Raw genomic sequence first — 14,238 nt, 5'->3', positions numbered from 1 at the left:
TCTGAAAGCATTCTTTGTTTACAGCAGTTTTTCACACCTGCCTAAAACATTTGCACAGTACTGTATATGTATATACATTATTTTTCCACTTATATTTTCATATTTTATATAGTTTATACTTTTTTATTTATCTATCTCCTTTTGGGTTTGGTTTATTTTTTATCCTAAATTGCATTCCTTTTTTTAATGCTTATATACCGGACAGATGCAAAAAGCATTTCACTGCATGTCGTACCCTGTATGTATGTGTATGTGACAAATAAAATTTGATTTGATTTGATTTTGATCAAATGTCAAGATGTTCACATTCCCAGTACTACACTTGTAATATTTGATATAAAATATGATTATTATGCTAGACACATTAATAATATTGGTCAATGTGTGGTATGTTGAAGTAGCTACACTTCAGATGTAGTAAAAGTTGAACATAATGCACAAAGTTTCTTGAAGATACAGAACATCTTGGATAAAATCCTCTCCTCGATTTTCTCTATAGAAAAGAAGAGCTTTTCATTTGCAATAAGATGTAAATATCAAGATTCTGTATACTTAAGCTGAAAGACATAATAAGACATGAATGAGAATAAGCTGACATTCTGTACATTTTATAAACTTGATTAATTCTGTGGTGCAGCTGGTAGAATCAGTACCTCATAGCATCCAGGTCAAGGGATCGAAGATGAGCTCAGGATTTCATCATCATCCATGTTTTTGCATATTAGTGCATGTGTATGTGGGTGCTATCCAGAGATGGGTTCATGTCCAGGATCTTTTCCTATCTCATGCCCACCGTTCCCATTTTCGGCTCCAGAACCATTTCCTCATCCCCAAGATAAAGTGCTTACTGAAAATGAGTGAAAGAAAAACAAAATGTGAGTCAATATCTTTAAACCCCCAGGAAATCCCCTAAACCCCCTTATCAAATCTTGTAAATATTGTTAAGACATGCATCTTGCCTGAACATGCCTGAAAATAGATTGCACACAGAGATCTATTAAACAAAGTAAAGCTTAAAACAATAAATAAAAAAATCAACAACCCACACAAACATTTGGGTAGAATCTTGTAATATCAATCACAGCAGTGTTGGGCTTAAACAGAGTCCAGATGTTGACAAGTAAACCATATGTATGTAATTTTCAGCTAGTTTCAGTCTTACTACTTTAACATTGTGCAGTCTGAGAGTAAGGTTAAACAAGGTCTGAGAAAATCTCTGAGTTTGTTACTCATACTATTAAAAGCTGTGATTATTTAAAAGTTTGTGGTAATAAGGAAAGTGGTTACTTGTATTGCTTAAATGAAGGTTTCACAAGATGTTGAAATCATGTGAGAAAAAATGATTACATTTATAACAGTACTTCAATCATTAAATCTAATACAGGTTAGCTTGTGAAAAGGCTAGCGTCACAAGAAGAAGCTGTCATTGAAGTATATTCGATTGATAATTATTCACTTCTAGCTAATATACCTCAATGACAGCTTGTGAAACTAAGAGACCTCAGATTGTAATGCTAATCACTCAATACCTTCTTTTATGGTGATATTAGCTAGAACTGAATAACTAGCTAGCTACAGTGCCTTGCAAAATTATTCATACCCACTGAACTTTTCCACATTTTCACACTTTACAACCACAAAGAAAAATGTATTTTATTGGGATTTTATGAAATAGACCGAAAGAAAGTGGCACATAATTATGAAGTGGAATGAAAATTATAAATGGTTTCCAACTTTTTTTTTTTTACAAATAAATATCTGAAAAGTGTGGTGTGCATTTGTATTCAGCCCCCTTTACTCTGATACCCCTAACTAAAATCCAGTGAAACCAACTGACTTCAGAAGTCACCTAATTAGTAAATAGAGTGCACTTGTGTGTAAGTTAATCTCAGTATAAATAAAGCTGTTTTGTGAAGCCTTCAGAAGTGTGTTAGAGAACATTAGTGAACAAACAGCATCATGAAGACCAAAGAACTCACCAGACAGGTGGAGAAGTTTAAAGCAGGGTTAGGTTATAAATTAATATCCCAAGCCTTGAACATCTCACGGAGCACTGTACAATCCATCATATGGAAATGGAAAGAGTCATGCCAAGACATGGCCGTCCACCTAAACTGAGAGGCCATGCAAGAATTAATCAGAACAGCAGCTAAGAGGCCCATGGTAACTCTGGAGGAGCTCCACAGCTCAGGTGGGAGAATCTGTCCACAGGACAACTATTAGTCATGCACTCCACAAATCTGGTCTTTATGGAAGAGTGGCACGAAGAAAGCCATTGTTGAAAGAAAGCCATAAGAAATCCTGTTTGCAGTTTGCAAACATCATGTGGAAGAAGGTGCTCTGGTCAGATGAGACCAAAATTGAACTTTTTGGCCAAAATTCAAAACGTTATGTGTGGCGGACACCTAACACTGCACATCACCCTGAACACACCATCCCCACCGTGAAACATGGTGGTGGCAGCATCATGTTGTGGGGATGCATTTCTTCAGCAGGCACAGGGAAACTGGTCAGAGATGATGGGAAGATGGATGGAGCAAAATACAGGGCAAACTTAGATCAAAACCAAGTCTGCAAAAGACTTGAGTCTGGGGTGGAGGTTCACCTTCCAGCAAGACCTAAACATACAGCCAGAGCTACAAGGGAGTGGTTTAGATCAAAGCATATTCATGTGTTAGAATGGCCCAATCAAAGTCCAGACCTAAATCCAATTGAGAATCTGTGGCGAGACTTGAAAATCGCTGTTCACAGACGCTCGCCATCCAATCTGACTGAGCTTGAGCTATTTTGCAAAGATGAATGGGCGAAAATTTCACTCTCTAGTTGTGCAAAGCTGGAAGAGACATACCCCAAAAGACTTGCAGATGTAATTGCAGCGAAAGGTGGTTCTACAAAGTATTGACTCAGTGGGGCTGAATACAAATGCACGCCACACTTTTCAGATATGTATTTGTAAAAAAAAACATTTGGACACAATTTATAATTTTCCTTCCACTTCACAATTATGTGCCACTTTGTGTTGGTCTATCACATAAAATCCAAATAAAATACATTTTTGTTTTTGGTTGTAACGTGTCAAAATGTGAAAAAGTTCAGTGGGTATAAATACTTTTGCAAGGCACTGTAATATCACCACAGAAGAAGGTCTTGAGTGATTAGCATTAAACAGAAAAGAAATAGATTTGTAAATATTTACTATTTCAGTTTAAAATAAAATAATAGTGTGAACAATTCATTAAAATATAGCAGGATTTACTTACAGGAGGCTAACACTGCATCTACATATACACAGATATCTGCATACATCGATCATATTTAATGACATAGCTAACATATCTGACTATGTACCTACATAGCTAAGTTAACAATGTAACTTAAATGGAGTACTCAAGCTAACATGCCACGACTACCACACTAGCAATTAACTAAGTATTAAACAAAACTATTATCAGAGATGGCAAGAGCTACAATATCTTTTCCCCTTTTTTTATTAATATTAATTTTTTGTAAACATTTATTTGTTTATTTATTTATTTATTTATTTATTTATTTATTCATTTTATTTAATTCATTTATTTTTGGCTAATTATGTAGCAAAATACTAAAATGATAAACCTTTATGTGATATATTTAAATAATGTGTTTATTTACATTTATAACATTCGGACAATGTCTTTAGAAAAAGTCTTTCAAAAAATACATCCTGATATTGGTTCATTATTTATTCTAAGCATTTAAAATATATATATATATATATATATATATATATATATATATATATATATATATATATATATATATATATATATATATATATATACGTATATATATATATATATATATATATATATATATATATATATATATATATATATATATATATATATATATATATATATGTATATATAGGGGTAGTAGTATTGTATAAAAAACAAAGGGCACTTTTTAAAAATGTAAATAAAGTGCAAACATGAAGTTACAGTCACAGCACGTTCTCATGTCTACTCATGTCTAACTGTTTAGAAGATAAAAAACTGTCAGCTTTTTGACTGATCTCAGGCTATAGCTCTCACCTAAAAGGTGGTTAGCTGTGGCCATCACACTGATATACACAATGAAGATTCTCTTTTCATGATCTTTGTAAAGTGAAGAGAGAATGGTGATGACAGCCGTAGATAATTGCAGCCTTGTTTCTCAGAAATCATTTCTTTCACCAGTTTACTAACTCTGACACTAGCAATCATCACAGTAATCCCTGTGGAGGTGTATCGCAAAACATCTGGACTATATATTTAAAAAAAAAATGAAGATTTGTTAGTGCATGCAAAACAGAAGTAGAAACATCTCACTATACACCTTAAATGAGTTACAGCAATACATGTACATGGCCAGATCATTGATTTTACATTTAAATGCAAAAAGGTATTTGATCATCCCTTGTGCTAGCCACTTTACTTAATAAAGCCAAACTCCCGTTTTTCAGCTCCTTGAGCTGCATAGCGACAGTAACCAAGCAGCAAGGCTTGGACTGCAATTAATCTTCTCAGTTGTTTACACATTTCAGTAAACAGAGTGTAGTGTACTGTATGTTCTCGTGTCCCAACACATTTCTCAAAATCATCATTTTATATAAAGTGAGTAAAAAGTCAATTGCTGACTTCAGAAACACATCATAATAATGCTGACATTATCATGCAAACACATTTTACTGCTGGCATTAACATCAAATTCTCACTGACTGAAAACACAGCTGCTCTGTGTGTGTGTGTGTGTGTGTGTGTGTGTGTGTGTGTGTGTGTGTGTGTGTGTGTGTGTGTGTGTGGGTCTGTGTGTGTTTGGGTCTGTGTGCCTGTGTGTGTGCTGTTACTCCTTGGGAGGGGGCTAGAGGTGCCAGAAAGGAATATCTGCCCTTATTGGGACCCCTCGAAATTTTTTTTTCCTATGTTTATTAGTTGTTTATTTTTTTAATTTTTTTTTTAAACAGCTAAAAAGTTTGCAAGTGCATAGAAGGTGCTGAAAAAGTGTGTGTGTGTGTGTGTGTGTGTGTGTGTGTGTGTGTGTGTGTGTGTGTGTGTGTGTGTGTGTGTGTGTGTGTGTGTGTATGTGTGTGTGAGTGTGTGTGAAGAGTTTCTATGCAGATCACATCTTGTTTGAAGCCTGCAAACATAGACCACTGCAGAAAAAGAAAAGAAAAGAAAAGAAAAGAAAAGAAAAGAAAAGAAAAGAAAAAGGTCCTCATTCTCAAACAAATCTTCAATGATCACAAACATTACTGTGATTCAATCATTAAGTAGTTTGTGTGACTGAAATGCAAAATATAATGCTGATAATGTAACAGTGTAAACTCTTAAATATTCAAATCCATTAAATACAGAATCTTTATTAAAATTCCTTCTTTCATTTATACATTCATATTCAGTGACCACATTACCAGGTCGATCGCAGGGACACTGAGCATGCACACCAGACGGGACATTAGTCCAGGACGGGACATACTGCACACACATATACACATTCACATCCACCTAGAGGTCTTTTATCGTAACCAAATCCACCGATCGTCATGTTTTGTAAAGGTGGAAGAAATGAACAGAGCTCTGTATTTTGAGATTGACAACCTGTAAAAAGGCCTGTTGAGACATAGCTGAAACACGCTGACTCTGCAGTTCAAACATGGCCATGTGGATCAGTATCCTCATCATCTCCCTGTGCAGATTTATTACCATAAATGTACAAAACCAAGAAGTGATTTTTGTAGAGCGGTTTAAGGACACAAACACAGCTGATAAAACACACCATCACAGCTTGTACACACACACACAAACACACACAAATCATAATGAATATGCCTTCACAACATGCACACACACACACACAAATCATAGGGTATATCCCTATACAACATGCACACACACACCCGCACAGACAGACACACACACAAATCATAGGGTATATGCTTACACAACATGCACACACACACTCAGACACAAATCATAGGGTATATGCCTACACATACAGTACATGCACACACACGCACAGACACACACAAACACACACAAATCATAGGGTATATCCCTACACAACATGCACACACACACACACACACGCACTGACAGACACACACACAAATCATAGGGTATATGCTTACACAACATGCACACACACACTCAGACACAAATCATAGGGTATATGCCTACACATACATGCTTACACACAGACACACAACATAATCCTACAAAAAAGGAATGCAAAATAAATTTGTGGCAAGCCCAATATAAACACACACGTGCACGCACACACACACACACACACACACACACACACACACACACACACACACACACACACACACACACACACACACACAAATCCTAGGGTATATGCTCACACATACATGCACACACACACACACACACACACACACACACACACACCATCCAGGTGGACAAAATAAAAAACACAATCTTACAACGAATGTAAAATAAATTTGTCACCGAAGTGACAATATATAATAAACTCACACACACATACACACACACAGAGAGAGAGAGAGAGAGAGAGAGAGAGAGAGAGAGAGAGAGAGAGAGAGAGAGAGAGAGAGAGAGAGAGAAAGTTCATATTACAGAGACTAACAGCAATCAGGTCAGGTCACTGTGATTGTATGAATATGCAATAGAGCAACAGCAGAGGGCGCTGTTGTTATTTTATAGCGCATATCCACTGGAAAACGTGCGTAGATTTTAGTAGAAAAGAAGAAAGATTTAACAAGAAAAAATGTTTAGAAAAATTAGACCTGCTTATCCCAAATGACTGGATGTTTCTCTTTAATCAGATTTTATGTCAGCAGGATTGTCACTGTGCTGCATGTAGAGTGTTCATTCATTACTGTGGGCTTTCTTTTGCCCTGGTTTTGTCAACTGTACATAATGTTCAAGTATACAGTACATGCTGGTTGTCAGATAATTATAAACTCACCATATCACTAATGATCACAATCTGTCTACTGAAAACTAAGTGTTTGTTTACCAGACACCAGATGATGAGCTGCATTAGTAGAGCTACAAGCTGGAACACAGCCCTGTTTAGATGATGCACATACACTGCAGAATGTAGCTTAAATACTGGATGCCATATTTATTTTTCTAGCTTAAATCCATGCTAGTGTGGGCATGTGGCAGAAATAAAACTGAAAGGAGAATCTAATTTCACAGCAGAAGCGATATGCCTGTCGAGCACAACACATTTTCTCTACTGCACCGTTCATTTCTGCACTTTCTTTTGCAAATATCTGTGTAGTCCACCAACTTTAGTACCAGTATGAGATAACACCATGTTCGACTGCACTCCATGTTTACAGAGATCTTTACACCATGCAATACAGTATAAATATTGTATTTTGTAAGGTTTCCACCTAGAAACCACTCTTTACATCCATGGTGCACACAAAAACATTTCAAAAAGCACAACACATCAAGAACAGCAGGAACAAGAAAAGCCAAGACCAAGAACCTGAGGATACAGTAGGAGCTCACCAAAACTGAACTGCTTATGATCGGAAAGACAACTGTTGGTCTTTTTTCAATCTTCTATCTTCAATCTTTTGACTGTAGGTGATATTTTGTGGCTGGTTATGGAAAGTCTGTTGTAATGTCAGTAAAATCACAAAAAGGAATTAAAAGACAAAGAACCCATTTTTAGGTTGTTTTAAATGTGTTTTATCATTATCAGTAAATAAAATTGGGGCATAGAAGCCTTCATTATTGCCACATCCCAACATTATTATATCCCAACTGAGGAGGTTAGGGTCGGAGCACAGGAGCTGCTATGATACAGCGCCCCTGGAGTAGGTGGGTCCTTGCTCAAATGCTCAAAATGACAGCTTGGCAGTGCGAGGGCTTAAGCCCCAACCTTCTGATCAACAACCCAAAGTCTTAACCACTTGAGCCACTACTGCTCTGTGGTAAAGAGAAATTACAGAAACTATCTTTCTGCGAGGAAGTGTAGAAGTGGAAGTTCAGTTCTTAAATTGCTGGATTATTGATGGATGCTTGTGAGGTCAATTGTGAAGTAATGTCAATCACATCACAAAAAAGAGGTCAATTAAAAGAGAACATTGTTTTAGGTTAAGAAACTTTTATGAGGGTGGGAGTGGAGGAATATCAGATATCACATGACAGGGCTGATCGTCATTAGTTCAAATCCCAGGACCACCAAACTGCCACTTTTATGCCATTGAGCAAGTACTTTAACCATCAACTGCTCAGTTATATAAATGAGATCAATGCAATTGCTCTGGATAATAACATCTGTCAAATGCTGTGGTAAAATGCTCAATACTAATATTGATAGATAGATAGATAGATAGATAGATAGATAGATAGATAGATAGATAGATAGATAGATAGATAGATAGATAGATGTCCCTCTCATAGCCTCTGCACTCTTTTAGATGGTGTATAAAGTTGTCCTTTAAACAGGAAGCTGTAAGGAGATACTGAAAACTGTCACTCCGAGTGATAGGAAAAGTTGCTGTTCAGTGAGGATGAGTGTCAAATTCTCTGTTGTTTGCTTTAATGAATAATTTATGCAGGCAACATACACCTAATTCAATTATTCATTAGGGAAATTTGCATCATATTTTCAGTGTCGAAGTGTCAACGCAGCTTGTAGCATGTAATCGCAATTACAATTAATTCAGAAGCACACAACCAAGTACACAAAGAACAACAAATACACACCAACATATGTAAATACTGCAGGTATTCACAAAATACAGACAGACAACCTACACTGTTGTATTATACAAAGACATGTCTTGTATGTCCTGAAACATGTTTTAAATCTCTACAGAAATTGAAAGTGTTGAAATGAAATTCATCATTCTTTCATTCATCTAATTCTTCCATGACTACTTTATCCTGGTCTGGATTGCAGTGTTTTATCCTTTATCCTTCCCGCTTTATTTACGGTAAATGAGAGCTCTGTGTGTGGGTCGTTACACGTTCAGACGAAAAAAATAATGCATTAGCATTTTTTCAAGAATTAATCAGGTTCTGACTATCCCTGGAACACCGATAGTCTTGTGAGGTTAGCGCAGCATTTTTCCTTGAATTATGAGACTACGGATTACTAGCAGCACATTTGTAGTGATAACATTGTGGTACAAAATTTGTACAGTGTGAAAGGAAAGTGTTAGTATGTTACGACTAAATGCTTAGCAACTGACACCCAATCAGATATTGACCATCATGTGCCTCATATTACATGATAGACAGGACACAGAAACACTTAGGAAAAACATCTCTGTAGCGTCGATTGGCTAAACACTGAACATCACTGAATGAACATTCATTCATCTAAAATAATTACTTTATCTTGGTCAAAGTCAATTAATTTGTTCAGAGAGGGAATTCATAGCCAGGGAATCCGGGATTACTGAGTACAAGATGGGAAACCATCCTGGACAGGTTACCAGTCCTTCCACCAGCCAGGGAATTCTGGGATTACTAAGTACAAGAAGGGAACCCATCCTGGATAAGTTTCTAATCCTTCCATCAGCCAGGGAATTCTGGGATTACTAAGTACAAGATGGGAAACCATCCTGGATAAGTTTTTAATCCTTCCATCAACCAGGGAATTCTGGGATTACTAAGTTTAAGAAGGGAAACCATCCTGGACAGGATACCAGTCCTTCCATCAGCCAGGGAATTCTGTGATTACTAAGTATAAGAAGGGAAACCATCCTGGACAGGATGCCAGTCCTTCCACCAGCCAGGGAATACTGGGATTACTAAATACTAGATAGGAATCTATCCTGGACAGGATTCCAGTCCTTCCACCAGCCAGGGAATTCTGGACTAACTACGTACAAGATGGCAAACCATCTTTGATGGGATTCCAGTCCTTCCACCACCCAGGAAATACTGGGAAACCTTCTGGAAGGGCATCAGTCTGTCTACCTATCCATCTACCACATGAAAATGGTGAGAACATGTATAAAAAACTTTGCATAGTACCCACAATACCTCATGTTCAAGAGCTCATGTTCAAACTGAAGAAATTCAGGTTCATGTTCATGTTCAAACTGAATATCAGGAAATTTTCAAATATAGGGCCCTGCCTGCTACAAACAGCAGGTCAAAGAAGAAATGACCCAAGTGCATTAAAATGGCTGTGATGTTAAGTTACGGTTGTTTATTAGCCCTCCCAGTGTAGATACCAGAATGTCAAACAGTGCAAGGAGCTGCATAGGCAACATGTCAAATGATTTATGCATACTAGAAAACTGGTGGCTATAAGCTTCTATACACTTTAAGTATCTCCACTTCAACAACAAAGCTGATCCCCATTCCCACTGTAGGTCAATGTTTTTTTAAGTGGCTTACAATGGTATCAAATGTCTCACAGTATCAGATTAAATGAAATTTAATTTACAGAATGAAATATTTATTGAAAGTGAAACCCAAGAAAGGCAGTATGGGTAATTGCTAGCAAGATAAAAGGGATTACACTCACTGTAAACAACCATGCAAATTATTCTGTCCCCCTGTGCCACTTACAGAAGCCCCGCCCCCTTTCTCAGTAATGCTCTCTCTTTGGCTCCACACTTACCAATCTGCCAATGATAAGCCACACCCAGTACAAACATAAATGAAACTGTATTCGGTCACGATATAAGGCTCTGTCAGATATGCAGTTATTAGCGCTGATTTATTCATTTGTCTATTTTATTCGTGATTATTTTATGTTCATTGTTCATGCTTTGTTATTCTCATTGCACAAAGACTTGCGTAATACTGAGAATTCATTAGTAATCCATTGCAGTGTTTATTAGAATTCATTCTTCTAATAAAGAAGAAGAAAAAAAACTTTAATTTCATTCAGGTCAGGGTCATGATGGGACTAGAGCCAATCCTGGCACGGTTGATGGGGTGCCAACCCATAACAGGGCACAATCACAAACACACTTCTCACACCCATTCATACCTTACAGACAAGTCTTTGGACTAGACATGCCAATCAAGCGCATCTCTAGATGCCAGTTGATGCCAATCAATGCATGTCATTGGACTGGGGAGGATACCAAAGTCAAATCCCCAAACCAGGAGGTATGAGGCAGCCACCACTAAGCCAATGTGCTTCCCATATCTTATATAATATCACAACCAGCCATTGTGAAAGCTCCAGCTGAATGTGTGAGCATTCTGATAAGAAGCAACAAGCAGTTCATAGCCATGTTTTGGGTGGTATATTGTCATACTATCTGGTGTGCACTTTAGAACGCAGCCCCACACAGCCTGGTGTCAGTGTAACAGTGAAAGCTTGGTGGCAGCAACTACAAAAGGCTCAGCTAGCATAGCAAATGGTGCTGGCTAAATAATATGCTCCACTTATAATGCAGTATTTATTACGGTAAAATGAAGGGGATGGAAACACACACACACACTGCTGTCTGTCATGTTGGCCATTGTTTTATTCATGAAGCGCAGTAGTGCATTTGGTGATTTGGCATGCACCCTTTGGAAATCAGGTGAGAGCAGGGACAAGTTCATGAGATAATTCAACCGCTGAATGATTCACAGAGCTGATGAATATTTCATATTCTTCCAAACAGCAGGTTAACACAGAGGTCAAATGTGCACAAATATTTACAGACACGGAAGTAGGTAGATGATGTTAAAACGCTGTTTGTCAGTCGTTCAGAGATGAGATAAAGCACTGGGGCTTTAAATTTGTGTATTTGGACACTTATCATAAACAGTGTGATATGGAAATTTCTGGTGAGTGTTAGGATAATAATAAAATTTGCAGCATTTCTATTCAGTGAGCTCTTAAACCCTGTGATTGGGGGCAGGGTCATGCTGGAAGAAATTTGGTATCCCATCAGGATAGAAATGTTTCTTCATGGGTTTCCTTTGGGTTCTCTGGTTTCCTAACCAAGTCTAAAATCAATTCACTTTATTTGTATAGCACTTTACATTGTAAAAATTTACATTTAAAATTTACATTGTCTTAAAGCAGCTTTACAGAAGTATAAATGCAATAAAAAATGTAAAGCTTAAAATTAACTTAGTAATTATCTCTAACCAATCGCTAACATTTTCAATAATTGAATAACCATGAAGAGATATGTTGCAGAGTGATTGGTATCGGTCTGTAGTGAATGGGTGTGTGAAGAGTGTACGTGTGTGTATGATTATGTCCTGTGATGAGTTGACACCTTGTCCAGAGTTTCCCCCTCCTTGTGCCCCCAGTTCCCTGGGATAGTCTCCAGGCTCTCTGTGTAGGAAAAGTGGAACAAGAAAATGAATAGATAGATTGACACGTGGATCCAAATCATGGCAGCAAAACAATTGTCCCATCAACATAACAATTTTTTTTCTCATTGTTCTCTGAGTTTGTTCATCTGCCAATTCTTACCTATCTTCCAGCTCTCTGCTAATATATGACAACAGGAAAGACTAACATAAGGGCAAATGCTAGCATGTACCTCCTCCATGCAGACTAACTGCATCTTTTCAAACAGCTGTTCATGCTGCGTCACCCTCAGAGAAGTTCATCCTTCTCTGTCAATCCTCTTCCTCATGCATGAACTTGAAGGTGCACACTATCTCTTGTGCTGCTATGATTGACCATTAAGATGGGATAACAGGGATACTTGGAAGTAACAGGAATACTGTAGGACTAGCAAGTGATTCTTATTCACTTTGTAAGTTTCCCTAAGAACTAGGGAGAGTGTGTAACATGGTGCAAAACTGTATTATTTTGATTCTTGCTAAAACAGGAAGTGAGTGTGGTAACAAATAGTGGAGTCATATGAGAGAGCTTGTTGTATAATGAAAAAAAACAACAACACCTGATTCAGACACATGAGCCTGTGTGTGTTCAAAGCTGATGTGATATTTATTTGTAAGCTGCAGGAGTGTGTGAAATGTCAGACAAGATGGATGGAAACATGATACTGTTTGTTAAGTGCTACAAACTGAAATAAGTATCACTGAGTGCACGTGTGTGTGTGTGTGTGTGTGTGTGTGTGTGTGTGTGTGTGTGTGTGCGCTCATATCTTTAGCTCATATCTGTATGAAGCTAGATAAAATAAGATAAAATAAAATAAAACCTTGTGTTGTCTTTCTTTCTTTCTTTCTTTCTTTCTCTCTCTCTCTCTCTCTCTCTCTCTCTCTCTCTCTCTCTCACACACACACACACACACACACACACACACAAAGTAAGCTTCCAAGGTTTTGATGATAATGTGAGTGAATGTGTGACATGTACAGACAATAAATAAACCCCACACACAGTAAGGATCTTCATAATCTGTTGATGTGGAATTATCCACCGCAAAATCCCCAATATATTAACACCACATCTCTGAATTAACACCTGCACACTTATAAAAATATATGACACAATATCATTAGGATATTGGAATAGAAGATATATTAAATAGATATTTACAACAATTTGCAGTTACTAATATAATTTCATTCCATGTCATTATACAGTATCTGTATACACAAGTCCATGAACATGATATTAATTTTCCTTAATACTAAATGTTACTAAAAATAAAAAAGATATTTTAGATATTTTGCTGTCTGGACTATAATACTAAAGTAAGATGATTAGACTTACAAAGAACTAAGGTTTGTATATCTGCACCATGTAACACTGCCAAAGTAAACAGTGGTACAAACCAAAATAAGCAACGGCAGTAATTGTTCTTTATTAAAGAACATTACTGCAATCAGATTATTTTTATTGGCATATGAGAGGAAAAATTCCATTGTGTTATTCTTTTTCTTTCTTTTTTTCTTTGTTTCTGTGAGAAGACATTTGCATTCTCTAACACCAACATTTACTATCGAACGCCAACATTCTCTAGAAAACATTAGCATTTTCTAACACCAACATTTATTATAAAGCACTAACATTCTTTAACAAACGCCAACATTCTCTAGAAAACATTAGCATTTTCTAACACCAACATTTATTATAAAGCACTAATATTCTTTAACAAACGCCAACATTCTCTAGAAAACATTAGCATTTTCTAACACCAACATTTACTATCAAACGCAAACATTCTCTAGATACCAGCATTCTAATACCAGCATTCTGTAACACCTACATTTATTAACAAACACCAAGACTCACTAAGTGGAAAGCACTAGTTTGGTGGTTAAGATGTCAGACTGCTTAAACAATGGTGGGCCCTTTGAGTAAGGCACTTAACCC

Source organism: Tachysurus vachellii, chromosome 20, assembly GCF_030014155.1.
Source record: "Tachysurus vachellii isolate PV-2020 chromosome 20, HZAU_Pvac_v1, whole genome shotgun sequence".
Classification (NCBI taxonomy): domain Eukaryota; kingdom Metazoa; phylum Chordata; class Actinopteri; order Siluriformes; family Bagridae; genus Tachysurus; species Tachysurus vachellii.
Note: the sequence above shows the minus strand (reverse complement) of the source record.